General features: G+C 32.8%; 1 protein-coding gene across 2 annotated transcripts in view; it reads left to right on the forward strand.

The window, feature by feature from the left end:
- Positions 1-998: 998 nt before the first annotated feature.
- The window catches only part of Con (leucine rich repeat protein connectin), a 297,063-nt gene continuing 280,840 nt past the window's right edge, over positions 999-17,221 (forward strand). For both annotated transcript variants that reach the window (XM_073980786.1, XM_073980785.1), the window contains exon 1: positions 999-2,269. The gene's annotated coding sequence lies outside the window, so the exon portion shown is untranslated. The remainder of the gene's footprint in view (positions 2,270-17,221) is intronic.

Below are 17,221 nucleotides of genomic sequence, written 5' to 3' on the forward strand. Positions count from 1 at the left end.
CATTGATGCCAACACAGCTTCCACGTAAATTAATTTTAATGGTCGACATTATGGTATCCCTCCTAAAACACTTCAATTTTAAGAATTTCAGTCATACTATATAGAATATGTCAAAAAAACTCAGATTCATTGATTGTAAAACATTTTTGGTTTTTACCATATTTGTATGCACATTCAATGTATGCCATATATCCATATGTCTGAATGTTCGTGCATACATACATATCTTTAATATCATATTGATTCAACCAACAAGTGAACGAGCTCATTGCAATAAAAATGCATCCCAAATGCAATGCAGTACACATGTTCGTGTGAAAATGTCTAGGTCTACGCACGCACATCGAAGGGAAGTTATAATGTAAACAAAATAATGTACGCGACATACTGTGAACACACTGAAAACAAATTTAGAAATGAGAGAAAATAATGGAGGAAAACATATTTTATAAACAAACAAAAAAATTTAACGAAAACATTAAAATTGATGAGTTGGAAGACAGGCGCAGTGACATAAACAAGGGTGCAAGAGAGAGTCCAGAGAACAAATTAAAGGAAAGGGAATGAGCGAACCATTTGAACTCCGAATTGGAACAGTATGGAAACTGAAACATTCATGTTGAACTCTTAGAACATTGATGGGCAAATTGCGAGAGACTCATGTATTTTTTACACTTTTGTGTGTGAGGCAGAGCATTTCTGCCCATCAGTGTCTTAGAATGAGATATTTTCTTATAAGAATGTTACGAAAAGAGAATTGTTTAGGTCAATTCGATTCCGAAAAAGTTAAATGACATGAAATTGGAACACAAGCAAGAGAAAGAGAAGAGCCGGCTGTGAGAGAACTTTGTGAGAATAATACATGTCCTGCTGCTAATAGAAAATCCCGGTTCGCGATTTGCGTGTATGTGTTTGCTACTGTCTACCATCACTGGCTTGCACGATATTTCAATGGGAACATCATCATTACTTTTATCACCATCAACGACAGACCAGCCAGTAGCAGGAATATCATCGATGCAACAATGTGCACGACCCCAAGCACACACATTGACGACGGCAATCAGCTCCATTGAACTTAACTACATATAATAATGTCGGGTGGTTTTGATGATTATGCGACTAGTGTAGCACCAGCAGCGAAGTACTAAAGCGCCGTACAAGGAGAGTACCACGAGTAATATATCGACAACCCAGAACACACAAATACCCTGTGAGTGAGGGTGATTGTGTTTTATGAGTACAAATATTCGTTCTGTCGGCTGGCTGACGGGATGACTGGTAGTTCTGTTATGATTATTCCTGGTAAAAGAGCACACATTCTTGATTGCGTGTTTTGAATGTAGTCTGTCGCGTGTTGTCTTGTGATATTAGTCTTTGTTAGGCGGTCTTTGTGTCAACAACGTGTTGCTCGGCGTTTGCTTGTCAGGTCCTTCTTGTTGGCCACATTTACACAAACAAACTGTGAACAAAAATGAAATAAATTTCATTAAATTAATAAATAAAGGAAAAAAATTAAAATAAAAATACATCAATTTAAGAGAATATAAAACGTACAGAAAAATGATTTAACATAGAGTGTGAAAAATATTTTTATTCATTAATTCTTCATATAGAATTACATGCAACAAGTTTACAGTTTCCAACATCAAATTAAAAAAAAAAAAAAACAAACAAAAAAATTAAAAAAGATAAACTACGAGTACATACATAAATATTTTACTGTCATACAAATATTGCATTTTTTATTAAAAGCTTAATATAAAAAAACGTAACAAAATTACTAAGAAAAATTGTCCTTAATTAAAAAATTCAGTGAATTTAATTTAAGAAAAACAACAGCAACAATTCAATTGTATAAGCTTTTTTGATGCACATTTAATTGACCTGCATTGTGTGGCATAAAGCAACAGTAAAAGTGCACCAACAACAAAAGCAGCAGTTACAGCAACAATCAATTGACAAATATGTATAATATTGCATGAATCACAACCCACAACAACAAAAGCCGCATCAGTCATTCGAGCAAATAGTTGTTAATAACAGAAATACCAGTTACAACTGAATTATGTGAATGTATCCTTGTGTGTTGAATTGCAAAACCATAAATTACAAGGAATTGTTTTTATTGCTCTCAAATTAAGTGAAATAAATTTAAATAATAAATTTAAAGCGAATTATTTGCTTTGCAAAAAAGCAGAAACTGACAAAAACTCCAAAAGCTTCCAGAGGATTTTAGCAGATTACCACAAACAATTGAATAGAAAAAGTAAGTTTTATTTAATATTCAAAGAATTGATCTTAAGAAGTAAATCATATTCCATCACTATTGGGATGTAATGAATGATATGTGTGAAATGTGAAATTGATAAAAATAATTTAGTATTTTCAGCAAATCGTGTGTGTAGCATTTTGCATCATTTCCTATAGGACTGCAATCTGCGAATGAATTTTTCCCAGCACTGACAATTGCAACCATAGTTGTGAGGTTGTAAAACAAATTGTGTATAAAATTTCGTGTCAAGTCCGTTGTTATAATTGATTGAGTTAATAAATATAAAATTAACTTATTTCAATATCGGAAACATTTTTTTGTGTCACTGTTACACTAGAAAAAATCTATAATTTCGATTAATTGTTGTTGTGTTGAGTGGGTCAATTTTGGAATTTTGTACATAATCCAGTCTCAAAGAAGTGGATCGGTGACAATTGAAACCATAGTAGGAGTGGAGTGCAGTGTATCACACTGGGATGAATGCCATCCAATTTAGTGAAAATGAAAAAATCTTTTGCATAGAGCTAACAAAATATCTATGTATATACAGTTAGACAACAAGTGTATTGCAAAGTCCAAAATTGTAAAAAATGTCATATTAATTTAATTGTTCGTTTATGGCAACAAATTATGTAAAAACATGTGATCAAAGGCTGTGGTCGGAATGGGACCTACTATGTGATACCCTACACCACTACCCCTGTGCATACGATTTTCACTCGTAAACATTTCTGAACATGAAAGATGAGAAAGTGGGATGTGCGCCTTCCTATTTTGCATCACAATAAAGGTGATATTTTCCTTACTGTTGGCGGGCTTTCCTTTTGGAACTCGACTAAAAAAACGGAGATATTCGCATAAGAATAAAATTTTAAATTTTTGTCCACATAAGTTTTTTGTTCATTCCGACTCATAAATATTATCAGACCATCTCCAAACTCAACAGGTTTGTTCCTTTATGGGATCCTCATTAACCACCAACATTTCGTGACGATCCGATCAAAATTGCGACCTGTAGCGTGATTTCAAAACAAACAAACAAAAAACTGGAAAAATTGGATGAATTGCCGACTATTGCGATATATCCGCTATTTGACCACTTACGCCAACCTACGGTGGATCATTGTAAAGATGGGATTACCTACTTTCATAGTAAGGCTTTGCTGTTGGAATGTCCCCAACCAAAGCTGTGATATTCATCATTATAAGTAAAATCCTAAAAACGAAAAGTTGGGTTTTATTTGTGACTATTGTGATATCTTCGTTGCTTGACCACCTACGACAACCTACTTTACACAGTTAGCAAGGTGATATTCCCTACTTTTATTGTCAGTATTTGCTTTTGGTATACCCTTTATAGATGCTGAGATATTTTTTTGTCTATTCCGACCCCGGAATTTTATACGGCTATTGTCAAAATTAGTACTCTTCTTCCCCTCCAGGATCTCCATTGTGAACTGTAGCGTGAGTTCAAAAAAATGAAAAAATGGGATGCATTACCGACTATTGCGATATCTGCGTTATTTGACCACCTACGCCATTGTAAAGATGGGATTTTCTACTTTCATAGTTAGGCTTTGCTTCTGGAAAGTTCATAACCAAAGCTGTGATATTCGTCATTATAAGTAAAATCACAAAAACGAAAAGTTGGGTTTTATTTGCGATTATTGTGATATCTTAGTTGCTTGACCACCTACGACATCGTTAGGAAGGGGATATTCTCTACTTTCATTGTTTTGCTTTTGATATACCTCCTATAGAAGCTGAGATACTCTCTTTGAAAAAAAACCGTGATTTTTCTCCAAATAAGTTTTTTGCATATTCCGAGCCCTAAACATTAAAATTGTTACCTGTAGCGTGATTACAAGGTTTAGATGGACAGACGGACACACATAGCCAAATCTACTCGATGCGTTACAAACTTTTTGGCCAAAAACAACCACATAGTGGTGTAGGGTATAACTATGCGCTTTTTTTGTACAAAACTCTTGATATTGCTCCTCAAAACAATATTTCGTCAAAATATGCAAAGTTTATTTGCAACATATAACAAATACAGACTAAAATAAGAATTACCTACAACTTTGAGGTGCCAATAAAAGTATTACAGCGGGAAAATCAGTACTATAAAACGAATCATTTTTGTAGTCTTTATGCATTTTTATGAATTTTGCCGCTAATAATGGTCAAACAGTATTGATAAAGTTCGTTGATAAAAAACATCATGGAGCGTCTTCAGACAGATAAAAAACGTATGAGGCCATACGAGGGCAGTTCGGAAACTTCTTAGCCTAGCACAAAAAGCGCGGTATAAACAGAAAAAAGTTGAGTGTTCTGGAAACTTCCATCTCTGTTATAAACACATGTTAAACTTTGTTTCGATCTGGCAACTCCTTCATATAGAAACAGGTGTTCAAAAAAGACGCATCCGCAATTTTTTTATAATGGAAAAATTAGAAATGCGTGCTGTCATTAAATATTTACATAAAAAAGGTTTATCGGGACAAGAAATTCATAATGATATGGTGAATGTGTTAGGTGAAAGTGCTCCTTCATATGCAACAGTAAAAAATTGGGTTGCTGAATTTAAACGTGGTCGTACAAGCATTGAAGATGAACCACGTAGTGGACGTCCAAAAACAGCAACAACAACAGAAATTGTAGCCAAAGTGCATGATATGGTATTAAATGATCGCCGAAAAAAAGTGCGTGAAATTGCTAATATCATGGGCATCTCAAATGATCGAGTCCATTTAATTTTGCATGAAGAACTACAGATGAAAAAGCTTTCTGCAAGATGGGTGCCGCATTTGTTAACAGTCAATCAAAAACGTATAAGAATGAACATTTCTCAAGCTTTTTTGAATCGTTTTAAGCGTAATAAAATGGATTTTAAGTGTCGTTTCATAACTGTTGATGAGACATGGATCCACCACTATACTCCAGTGACAAAAGAACAATCCAAACAATGGACTGAAGCTGGAGGAAGTGCCCCAAAGAAGGCAAAAACGATTCAATCGGCTCGTAAGGTTATGGCAACGGTTTTTTGGGACTTCAAAGGTATTTTATTGATTGACTATCTGCAAAAGGGTAAAACAATAAATTCAGAGTACTATTACAACCTTTTGGATCAATTAAGTGTACAAATTCGAGAAAAACGTCCTGGCTTACAACACGAAAAAATTATTTTTCATCAAGACAACGCACCAGCGCACAAAAGTGTTTTAACAATGGCTAAAATCAACGAATTAAAGTACGATTTGCTTGACCACCCACCTTATTCTTCTGATTTAGCTCCCAGTGACTTTTACTTGTTCCCAAATCTAAAAAATTCCTTGCTGGCATGCGTTTTACCTCAAATGAAGATGCAATTACAGATGTAAACCACTATTTTGAAGACCTTAAGGAAAACTATTTTAATCAAGGGATAGAATTGCTAGAAAAGCGTTGGACTAAGTGTATTGAAGTTTCAGGAGATTATATTGAAAAATAAAAATATTTGTGAAAAACTAACTATTCCCTTTCATTGATAGGCTAAGAAGTTTCCGAACCGCCCTCGTATTAATAATAAACAATGAGGAATCGGCTAAAGACAAGTATGCAAAAATGAATATTTAACTCAATATGTAATTTCGAAAAATTGAACAATGTATAAATAACAATTAGATTTTCGCTTTGAAAACGTTAAAATACCTCTGGAAGGTTTAGGGAAAAATATACCTTCATTGCAGTATTTTGAAACAACTACAATAGAATTGGAATGACTTCGTTTTAACTAAATAGAAATATATTATCCTCTACTATCACATTAAATCCCAAAAATGAGCCAAATCTATAAAGCCAATTAAATTTGGAAATTTAACCCCTACTGGTGATACTGGAATAACGCTTTTTTTTTGGGTACTACGAGGGCAGCACGATAACTATCTGGCCTAACAATGATAACGCGAATATTTATTATCAAAAATAATTTTATCGTTTTCTTAAGTAGTATCCACCATGATTTATTCACTTTTTTTGTTCAAGCATTTTTCCCGAGAGACACCTCCAGCATATGGTGTTTGAACGCTTCAACAACATTTTCACGCCTTTTTTCCTGATATGCTGCAATCAAATGAAGGCATTGGATCGCCGGTCAATTATACGTATTGTTCGGTCAAACAGGCGCTGGTCTGAATCGATGTGTGAGAGGTCGCATACTGACTGGCACTTGGAATGAGTCCTTTTTACCAATCTTTGCTTACGATGCGTTCTTACAAAACTTACTTCAAACTCTTCAGGTACCTCCCCCATAAATGATCAAACTTTTAGGCTCAAGAACAGACCGCGGACCAATTTTTAAACTTTATTTCGAATAGTTCTCGCAGTACTAATTACAGCAATAATGTTTGTGAAAAATAACCCATACACTGTTTGCTTCTCTTACTTATGTCACAGACTGAGGGTGTATATCTCTGTTGACAAAACCCGACACATACTTTATTACTTGTTTAATTCGGTATACACATCCGTGTACATTAGTAGTCCGTACCAGGGGAACTAGAAAAGTTTGCGGCCTAAGAAACACGCAGTGTCGCCAGGCGTCGTTTGACACTTTTTGGAAATTTTGATAGTTTTTAGCCTATGCGTACTCAGGACAGTTTGACATACGACCATGTGTTGTTTTATTTACTGTGACTTTTAAAAATTACTTTGAAATTACTTGAATTTACTTGTGAACAATTTCGTTCGATAATTTTTCTCAAATTTTAACGTGGATAATCACGGCAAATTAAATCTTTGTGTGTCGATAAAATACCATCCTATAGCACAATGAATAACTGGTTTAATTAATTCAATCGTCGCCGACACTAGCCAAAAAAACAAGTTCGTCAGGGTCGTCCAAAAACAATCGCTGTGCCAGAAAAAATTAAGCCGGATAATGCAAGATCGCCGTGTTATGTACCGTTAAGATAGATACGTGGACATTTATTCCACCAACTAACATTTGATATTGCATTGACACTTGACGCCAAAAATTGAGATTTCTCGTCCGATCCACTGTTGATCGGTGCAAGAAATTTCGAAAAAAAATACGATTGCAGTGCTTCAAAAGACGTTTATATAATGGATCCAGGTGACGAATCATAAGAGTATGCGTATGAAATGTAACTATGTCTAAAGCGTCTTTGAGGTGTCTCAATCAAGCCACTGTAAACAACCCAACAGATGGTCATATGTCAAACAGTCCTGAGTACGCTAAAAACAGTAAAACTTTCAAAAACAAAAAAAAAATCAAATTATAAGATCAATCTTTAGACTAACCAGAGAGGGCATTTACACTTTCATAACGCCATCGAAATAATGATTTTAGACGCCAAGTATGTATGTGTGGACGAAATCCGTTTTAGACATTTTGAAGTCGATTGAGTATTGCTCCGTTCGTCTGCTTGTCTGGCTGGAGCGCATGATAATTCTTGAACGGATCAACAGATTCTATCCAAAATTTGACTTTCGTAATATTTTGTTCAAACTTTGTTTATGTTTGAAGATGGGTCCAAAAAAGTGCAACTTTTTTGTTTAAGTGAAGTATAGGATTTGTTCGAAGATCCTGTGAAATATTATACCAATGCACCCCTTGCGGTCCTGTTTACAGCGATATTATGTTTTTCTTGGATAAGTCCATGCTCTTTTTGGGTACTGTATTCTTTACCAAGCAAAATTGTATGCGAAATCGGGTTTACGGACATAATAATGATTGGGAAGTCATCCCCAATGTCATTAGGAAATATTAGTTATTTTGATATCATATATATTAGTCATTATTTCATTATATATATTAGTCATTATTTCTTTGAAAAAGTATGCATATAAAGTTTACATATGAGTTCCTGTTCCGGTTTAAGACAACACCAAGCAAATTTAATGCCTTTGTAATTATAGACTTTTTCGACTTTAATTTATTTATATTTAACTTAACTCTACCCTTTTTTCGCTGTTAATTTTTTAAAAAGACGCTGATTTAAAAAAATGCTTAAACAACTTTCAAAAATTGACAAAACGTTGGTGCATATAAAATTTTCACCAAAATCTATCCATCTATCCAAATCTATCCATAGAAACGTGTGGAAGAAATTACTTTCTTCAAAAAATATTTTTGCAACATTTTCGCATATTTTTTCCTTTTCGGCCATGAGACCATTCCCAAACTTTCAAAATATCCGAAATTGGGAGGTAATGTTCTAAAGGAGCTATATCAACATGTAGACCTATGCTGACAAATTCCTGGGGGAAAGTTTTGTAGCACGAAGAAGACTAAGAAGACTAAATATCACGTTTAAGCAACATTTTCAAGATAATGTGGCTAGAAACTTCAAAATACCAAAAATCGGGAGTTATTGTTCCATATCAATACGTGGACCTACACTGACGGATTTCAGGGAGAAAGTTTTGTAGCCCCAAAAAAGATTAAATACAGTCGAACCTCGATTATCCGTAAACCTTCATTATCCGAGATAGGAACACACAGAATTTGTTGTTAATTTTACACCGATTCACCTTGGAAATCTTTCAATCTTTTGAACTAGGCATTAAATTATTTAGAAATATTTGCAAGATGCGTTTTTCATCTCAACTCAACTATCCGCAATGCTTCCGGTTCGCAATGGTTCAGAAATTGATTTTTCTGCCCAGCCAGATATCGATTTTTTGTCGTCACCGATCATTTCTATATGGAATTTGATAGTAATCATATTGGAACTAAGTCCATATTTATATTCGGCAATTTTTCTTGCGGAGGGAGAGGTGAGGCATATGGTAACCCTTTGCCTCTCAACACCCTCTCTCCAACAACTGACAATTGCCGTAAGGAAAATTTTCTAATGTAAATATCGACTAAGGAAACAAAAAACAAATTAGGTCGAAATATTGGAAGTAGAGCTGGCAAAAAATCGATGGCACTATCGAAAATATCGACATTTTTAAAAATTTAATATCGATAGATAGTTTTATCTAGCGATATTATCGCATTAAAAATCCCTAAACTAAAATTCATTGTTTCGGAAAAGTAAACTATACTTTTGTGTATTTTTATTAAATAAAGCAAGTGTTTTTTCTCCTCTTTCTTTTCTGTAAAGAACTTGTGCAAAATGTCAACAAAAGCATAGACATTTCCGCCATTTTCATTTCCAAATTAATGGAGATGACAAATAAACGATAATATCGATAGCAATCGATTTTTAAAAAGAAATATCGAAATTATCTAATGTTGGGAATATTGATAGTTGCCAGCTCTAATTGGAAGGTGTGGGCGTGGTGTGCTCCTAAAAATAAATTTTTCCCAATTTTGAAAAATACGTAATTTTTGCAAATTTCTGTAGAAAATAATGACTATTTCTCGGGAACTATAACAGAGATTGTGTTCGTTATCTTTTGTAAGTTAGATGGTATAGTTGCCTTCAAGAGCTGTTTTAATAAATGACCGTAGCGTTTACACGAAGTGAGAACTTTTAGGGAACAGCTTGGAACAGTGATTCGTTTTCGCAGAAAGATGCATGAGATTGTCCTTTTCCAGCTAGAATATATACTTTTGTAGCTGCCTCGCTCCGTCCTTTTAACAATTTTTTTTTTTTAAATTATTGAAATTTACCATTTCCCATAGTTATTATAGCTTTTTTGCACACATTTACATATTTTTAATATATGAATTTTTATATGAGTTATATAAAAACCAAAGGAGTATTTTTTAACTTCTGAACAAATTTTAATAAAAAAACCAGTAAGGAAAGGATCAAAGTCGGGCGGGGCCGACTATATAATACCCTACACCACTGTGGATATGTAAAATATATATGGGAACTAAATCCAAATTTGAACAGATTTCGATATAATATAATCACATTTATTTGTAGACCAAATTCCGTCACATAGTCCAAATTTCATCAAAATTGGACATATATAGCGTTTTTCGTGAATCAAATACCTCAAATCGGTCGAAAATATAAATTGGAGCTATATCCAAATCAGAACCGATTTCGATATAATTTTGCACACTTATTTCTAGGCCAAATCCCGGCAAACGTTCCAAATTTTATTGAAATTAGACATATATAGCGCGTTTCGTGCATTACATAGCTACAATCGACCGAGAATATATATGGGAGCTATATCCAAATTTGAACCGATTTCTATATAATTTGGCACACTTATTTCTAGACTATATACCGTAGCACATGCGAAATGTAATTGAAATCCGACATATATAGCAGTTTCGTGCACCAAATGCCTTAAATCGGACGAAAATATATATGTGGGCTATATCCAAATCTGAACCGATTTCTATATAATTTGGCACACTTAATACTAAGTTCCGTCGCACTTTCCAAATTTCATTGAAATCAGACACATATAGCGTGTTTCGTGCACCAAATGCCTTAAATTGGGCGAAGATATATATAGGGCTATATCCAAATCTGAACCGATTTTTACCAAAATAAATAGCGTTCGTCCTTTGGCCAAGAAAACTATCTTCCCCAATTTTTATGCGAATCAGACAATAAATGCGACCTGTACTTTGTTTACAAAAATACATGGACAGACGGACATGCGAAAATCGAAAGTGATTCTATATATATCCTTAAAAGGAACTATGGGTCCATCTCTTTTCCTTTTGCATGTTACAAACTAATGCACAAAGACATAATACCCCTTACCACAAGGTGGTGTAGGGTATAACTAATAAGGCTTTCTTTGTTTTTCAAAATCTGTGCTGTTCTCGAAAATTTTACGAAATGTAACATTATTTTTCATTGTTGTATTCAAATGCGTTTTATCTACGATTTAGTATTGTTTTTTGTATTTGTTTTACAATATTACAATATAACTTTACAAGCAATCAAGCTAACAATTAAAGTAATCCCGAAAAATAAACTGTATTTTCTAACCCATGTCGATTACAAAGTCAAGTTTACAATTCTTCCTGTCTAAATGTTCTTCTGTTACACGGAGACTACAAAATATATACTTGTATAGATCTACACAATATTTGTATATCAAACCCCTCAAATGATTCAATTACATTGCAGACATTTAATACAAGCAGACTAATTACTTATACCCATTCTATACGTTGCGGTTGCTAGTTGGTTGGGTTTTGGTTTTATTTACAAACTTGTTTGTACTGTTCGTTCGTTGTTCGTTCGTTTGCAGCAAATTATTTTTGAAAATAAAACCCATTTTCCCAAATCGAAGGAAGCTCAATTTAAAATAACCACTTGTGTATTTATATCATTTTTCCTGTTTTTTTCTGCTTTGTTTGCAGTTGTAAACCTCAAAATCAATTTTCTTTTTGGTTTTGATTTTATAGAAGAAATTGGTTTGTTTAAGCAACAAATGTTAAATTCTCAAATAAAATGTTTTGGCTTAACTTTCTTTTACCCAAAACGTACATACATATGTATGTATGTACATACATATGTTGATAAATAAATAATTTGAAACAAAAATTGTACTTTGGTAACTGGAAAAGGTAAATGTATTGTGGTCAGAATGAATCTGTTTGTAAATTGATATGTAAGCCTTGTATTATTTTAAAAAAAGTAAAGAAAGGAAAACAATTAGGCTGATTAAGTTATCAACAATTGTTAGAGTTGCAATCGCGTTGTTGTTTGTACATTGAAAAATGATGATTAGCTTTTTTAATTCAGGTATTTTTATATACTGTTATATTTTTATACCTTCCACCATACTATGGGGGGTATATTAAATTTGTTATTCCATTTGTAACTACTACGAATAATAATTTTGGACCCTACAAACTATATATCACGAATATTGTCAATTATTTCATATTCCATTTCAGAAAAAAAGGATACATTTTTTCGCGCTACATCAACGATTTTTGATATATAGGTTAAGAAAAAAATTCCCTGTACGAATCTGGCCGCGAGCCAATTTTTGGTTGTTGCGGACAAAAGTTATGGCGCTTTTATTTCGGTTTCTAAGAAAGAAAATATTATAAAAACGCTTATTATTTTAATGAGCACAATTGGTTCAAAAAAGTTCTCTCGAAGTGACTTCAGCGAGTAGATTGCATAATACCTGCAAAATGTTACACAGAATTCGCGGAATGTACATAAAATTGATAAATTATTGAATATAAGTCAACTTTTTTCAAAATTAAGGCCCATGTAGTGGTCATAAAATTACATAAAAATGTTTTGTGGATCAAAACTTCACGGCGAATCAAATGAGACTACACTCATACAGATTGGTGTTACAGTTTCGATGTTACAGCCAAAATAACCAAAAATTTTGGTCAAAAAATTAAGTTTTTGTTTGAAAAAATATTTTTTCACATGCATTATGTAGTAGAATATATTGTAAAAATCTATAGGAATACTTCCTTCATATTGCTTAAATCTCAAAATAAAATATACGGATTTTGCTTTATTGACATTCGTATTAAAGCTTTCCTATAGGGAAGGTAATTGGGTTGATGAGGATATATCTCGAAGCTTCTGAAATGGAAATAGAGGTCAAATAACCCATTTTAATTTATATGCATTTTAAAACACGTGTAAATCGCGTAATTATCAAAATCATTTTGTCCGCATGCGTTTTTTATGTACAGCAAGACCATATCTATTAAGTTGTATATATTTTTCGAAATATAATTTGGACTCTAAGATGTAGCATCGGCTGCATCTTGGCATTAAAAAAACCTATAAAATATCGCTAATTTACGCAAAGTGCATACAATTTTTGTCCGCATCCGATTTCAGTGTCCACCAAGAAAATCTACATCGATATATATCTATTTGAAGGCGATCAATCAAGAACCGTGGATGTAGCATCACACACCATTTTTTGGGATAAAATGAATGTAGCTTTTTTATCAGTGAAGTTGTCAAACCTCTGTTTCCGCTAAAACGAAGATGCTGCACTAGTTTTTTCATTGCAGTGAAAACGATCCGCAGAAAACGCGATAAAATACGCGATATTTTCAAAACCAATTTTGGGTGATTTTTCTACTTTGGAATTTCTCGTAACTCGCGGGGAAAGATTTATTAGATCCGGAACGTAAAAAACTAAAATGTACAATAGAGTACGAGGCAATCGAAAGACAATTGCAAATATTAGACCCGAAAAAAATGATTTTTAGAAAAATGTTCGCACAAAATTTCCGCATTTCGATGCAGATTTCTATGAAGCTGTGCAGACTACATTCACAATATACGTAACAAATACCTCAGAATCGCAAGTACTACAATCCTATATATGATTGTTTGAAAAGCCTGTTTGCGGAATGAAATTAGAAGAAAATTTCAAAAAACACTGTAAATCTGGCTTCAAAATGTCAGCATCATTTAATGGTAGAAGCAGTTCAAATTTTGAAAAGTAATACATTAGTAAGATGATCCTTATTTAGTTTGCTTCTACTTTTACTTTGACAGGAAAATCGAGAGAAGTGTGGTTTACTCACAAATCGAGAGAAAACAAAAAAAGACATGTTGGCTTCAACCCATTTTTACCCATTTTTTAACATAAATATAGCCACAACTTCCAAGCAAATTATCTTTTAAGGCCAATATTTTTTGCCACGTCCAAAAACATTTCATTTTATCCAAAAATTTTTAATTTGTATAATATACAATCACAAGTCGCGTGTTCTGAAAGAGTAAACCGTGGCTTCAGCTATGTTAAATTTTCAAAAATATTGGTGATATATTCTTCATCGATATTGCCATGTCTGTCCGTCTGTGGAAATCACTCTAGCGCCCAAACGGATTGAAGTTAATGGATGAAATTATGGTAAAATATATTGTATGTGCGTAGGACTTTTGGTATTGAAAACGGGCTATATAGGTCCACGCTTTAGTATAGCCCCCATATAAAGTGAATTCGTTTTTTAGCCACAACAGTGAACTGGTAAAGTGTTTGCATAAAGTGGACAATAAATATGGTCTTTAGAGAATTTTCTTGAAAATGCACCTTTGGTCCCATACAAATTATTATGGAAACAATGATTGCTAGGTTGGCACGGGTTATCGTTAACGATCGCCATAACATTTCATTTATAAGGTTTTTGGATCAAATGGAAAAAATTAGGGGGTAGAAAATCCAATCAAAAAATTGTTTGCTTTTTTGGGTCGCTATATTGCACATCGTCCAAATGGAATGACTGTTACATGGTATTTCGGATTTTGAAGTGTTATTCATTAATTTTTTGAGTTACCGGCAAAAATCGATAACATTAAAACGATTATAATATCCGTAATTAATTAAATTTAGCGACCAAATTAAATTGTCGTTAAATCCTACCGATTGCAGCAGTGCGATATAGGTAATTTGGTTTGTTTTTGAGGCAAACATTAATGCCTTTTTAGTGTTTTTTATGCAAAAGTAAACTAAAACAAAGAATTACACAGTAGAATTCGGATATAGCAAATATCGGTTATAAGAAACTACGTTTATAACCAACAATGTTTTGTGTTTCCAAAGATTTTTTCTTAATATTTGTACACACACTCAACTTTTTAAAATAACCACGATTATAACGAACAAAAATTGTCACACCGCGAGTAGAAATTCTTACAATTTGGTAGGACTTAGAGGTCCGCTTTTAGACACAAGCGGATAGCAACGAATTTCAGCACTGCTTCAAATATTTTAATATATAATATTTAGACATCGGATTTTGCATATTTGCATATTTTTTATTAATAAAGATACGAAAATTCTGATTGGACCAAAATTCGTTTTGAAGAAAACTGAATGCAATGACAGGCTCATATTTTTATTTTTTTTGCATATTTGCATATTTTGCATATGCACAAAATATGCAAAAAATATGCAAAATATGCAAAAAATATGCAAAATATGCAAAAAATATGCAAAATATGCAAAAAATATGCAAAATATGCAACTAATTTTTTTGACGAAAATCGTCAAATTAAATTTGGAAATTCATCAAAGAGTGTTCTAAATTAAGTTTATTTTTGTTAAACGTCGATTTCTTAGCAGATTATTATGTTATTAATTATTATTCCGCCACAGCAATAAATCTGGACTAAAAGACTTAGAAAATTTCCTATAACCCAGCTTTCTTATTACAACATAAGTTGCTTTCTAATACAAATTTGTTCAAAAACTCAATCAGAAATATCAAAATGAACGTATCCAAATATGTTGATAGTTTCTGCTCGGCCGAATTGTCTGACAGAATAACAAATGAGCTAGAAATTAAGACTAAGACAATATTGAATATTACATAAAATCTTTCATATTTTACTAAAAACATATAACATATAAAAACATATACAAGGCAATCATGAATATTTCCCACCGAATTTTCCGCACGGAAAATAATTTTAGAAAGTGAAACTCTTTTAAAATCAATCTTTGTTAAAAGTTGAAAGCTACTAGATTCGCTTCATGATGGCATATTCTAGTCGAATCGACAAAAATATTCCCTTTTTAGGCGTAAATATGGAAAAAAAATTGTGAAATTTGGGAAAGGAAACGATTGCACTGATAACTATATTTTAATATCATAAGGGTATTATGTCTTAGTGAATGAGTTTGCAACATGCAAAAGGAAACGAAATAGACCCACAGTTCCCTTTGATTATCTGCATAGATTCGCACTTATCCATCTGGCCAGGTCTTTTTGAAAACAAAGTACAGGTCACATTTAATGACCAATTCGCATAAAAATTGGAGATTTTTTGGCCCTAGGGCGATCCCTGTTTATTTTAGTAAGAATCGATTCAGATTTGGATATTGCACCCATATATACAGTATAATCTCGATAATCCCTACACCACAGGTTTCAAATTGTCCGGATTAACGAATAGTAAAGAAAATAAATTATTTTCTATGATTAAATAACTTGTGGTAGTTATATTATACTCTACGTGCTCTAAGTGTTAAAAATAGTGAAATTTTTCTATACGACAATCCGGAAATTTTTATTGGCATTGCCCGTATTTGTTCCTTTCCTTACTTTTTACCAATTTACCATCCAACAAGACTCAATTTTTCCAAATTACAGAAAACGCCGATTAGATTGTGAAAGTAGAGCTAGAAATATGACGTTTTTAAAGTAAACATCAGGATATAAGCAAAACACGAGACAGGTGTGAAATTTCATTTATTTTGAAAAATAAGATTCCTTGAAAACTTTGCCTTTTAGGTGTATAGTGCCTTTGGCAACTTTAATGACAATATTGCGGTGAATATTTTTCTTAATATATTTATTTATATCCTAGACAACAAGACTAATGTGTTATATCCTTGTACTCGATCATTTTTTCTAAATGCTGCTGAAAAAATTTTTACAGCAACTCTTCCATTCGAAACATTTGTAATAATTAGTTCAAATTATCAAGTACACGGTCAGGTATAAGTTAATTAATTGTATAATTTCTTTTCGACCGTGTTATCAAAATTGTTTTCCTGCAGCAGGAATGAAAGAACTATATTTTTTTAGCATTCCAAATGCTTTTCTAGCAGAAATATGTGAGTGATTTTGCCATGTTAAAGATAATTCCAAGGGTGTGACTTATTTTACCACTACCACGCTATACTGCCAAAAGTGAATCTAAAAAAAATAATGCATTACTCTTCGCCGAGGAGTGAACATTTCCCAATTCTGCATTAAGCGGTTGTATGCTTACAATATACATATAAAGTTATGTATTTTTAGTGCATTAAACTAAAACCATGTCATCAATATTAAAGCGGAAGTTACAGCATTTTTCCAAAGAAGCTTTTTGACCACAAATATAGGACTTAACACTATAAAATATATTCAAATCTAATATGTGGATATTCAAAACGTATTCTTCTAATTAAAGTTATATTCCAGAACCTTGAATCGTAAATGGTACTTTAGTACTTTTCCCATTTTGCGCTAAAAAACGAACCCTTTTCCAAAAACTAGAAAAAATTGCACTTTTATCTAAA

Source organism: Musca autumnalis, unplaced genomic scaffold (genome assembly GCF_047663935.1).
Source record: "Musca autumnalis isolate F117 unplaced genomic scaffold, ASM4766393v1 scaffold_4, whole genome shotgun sequence".
Classification (NCBI taxonomy): Eukaryota; Metazoa; Arthropoda; class Insecta; order Diptera; family Muscidae; genus Musca; species Musca autumnalis.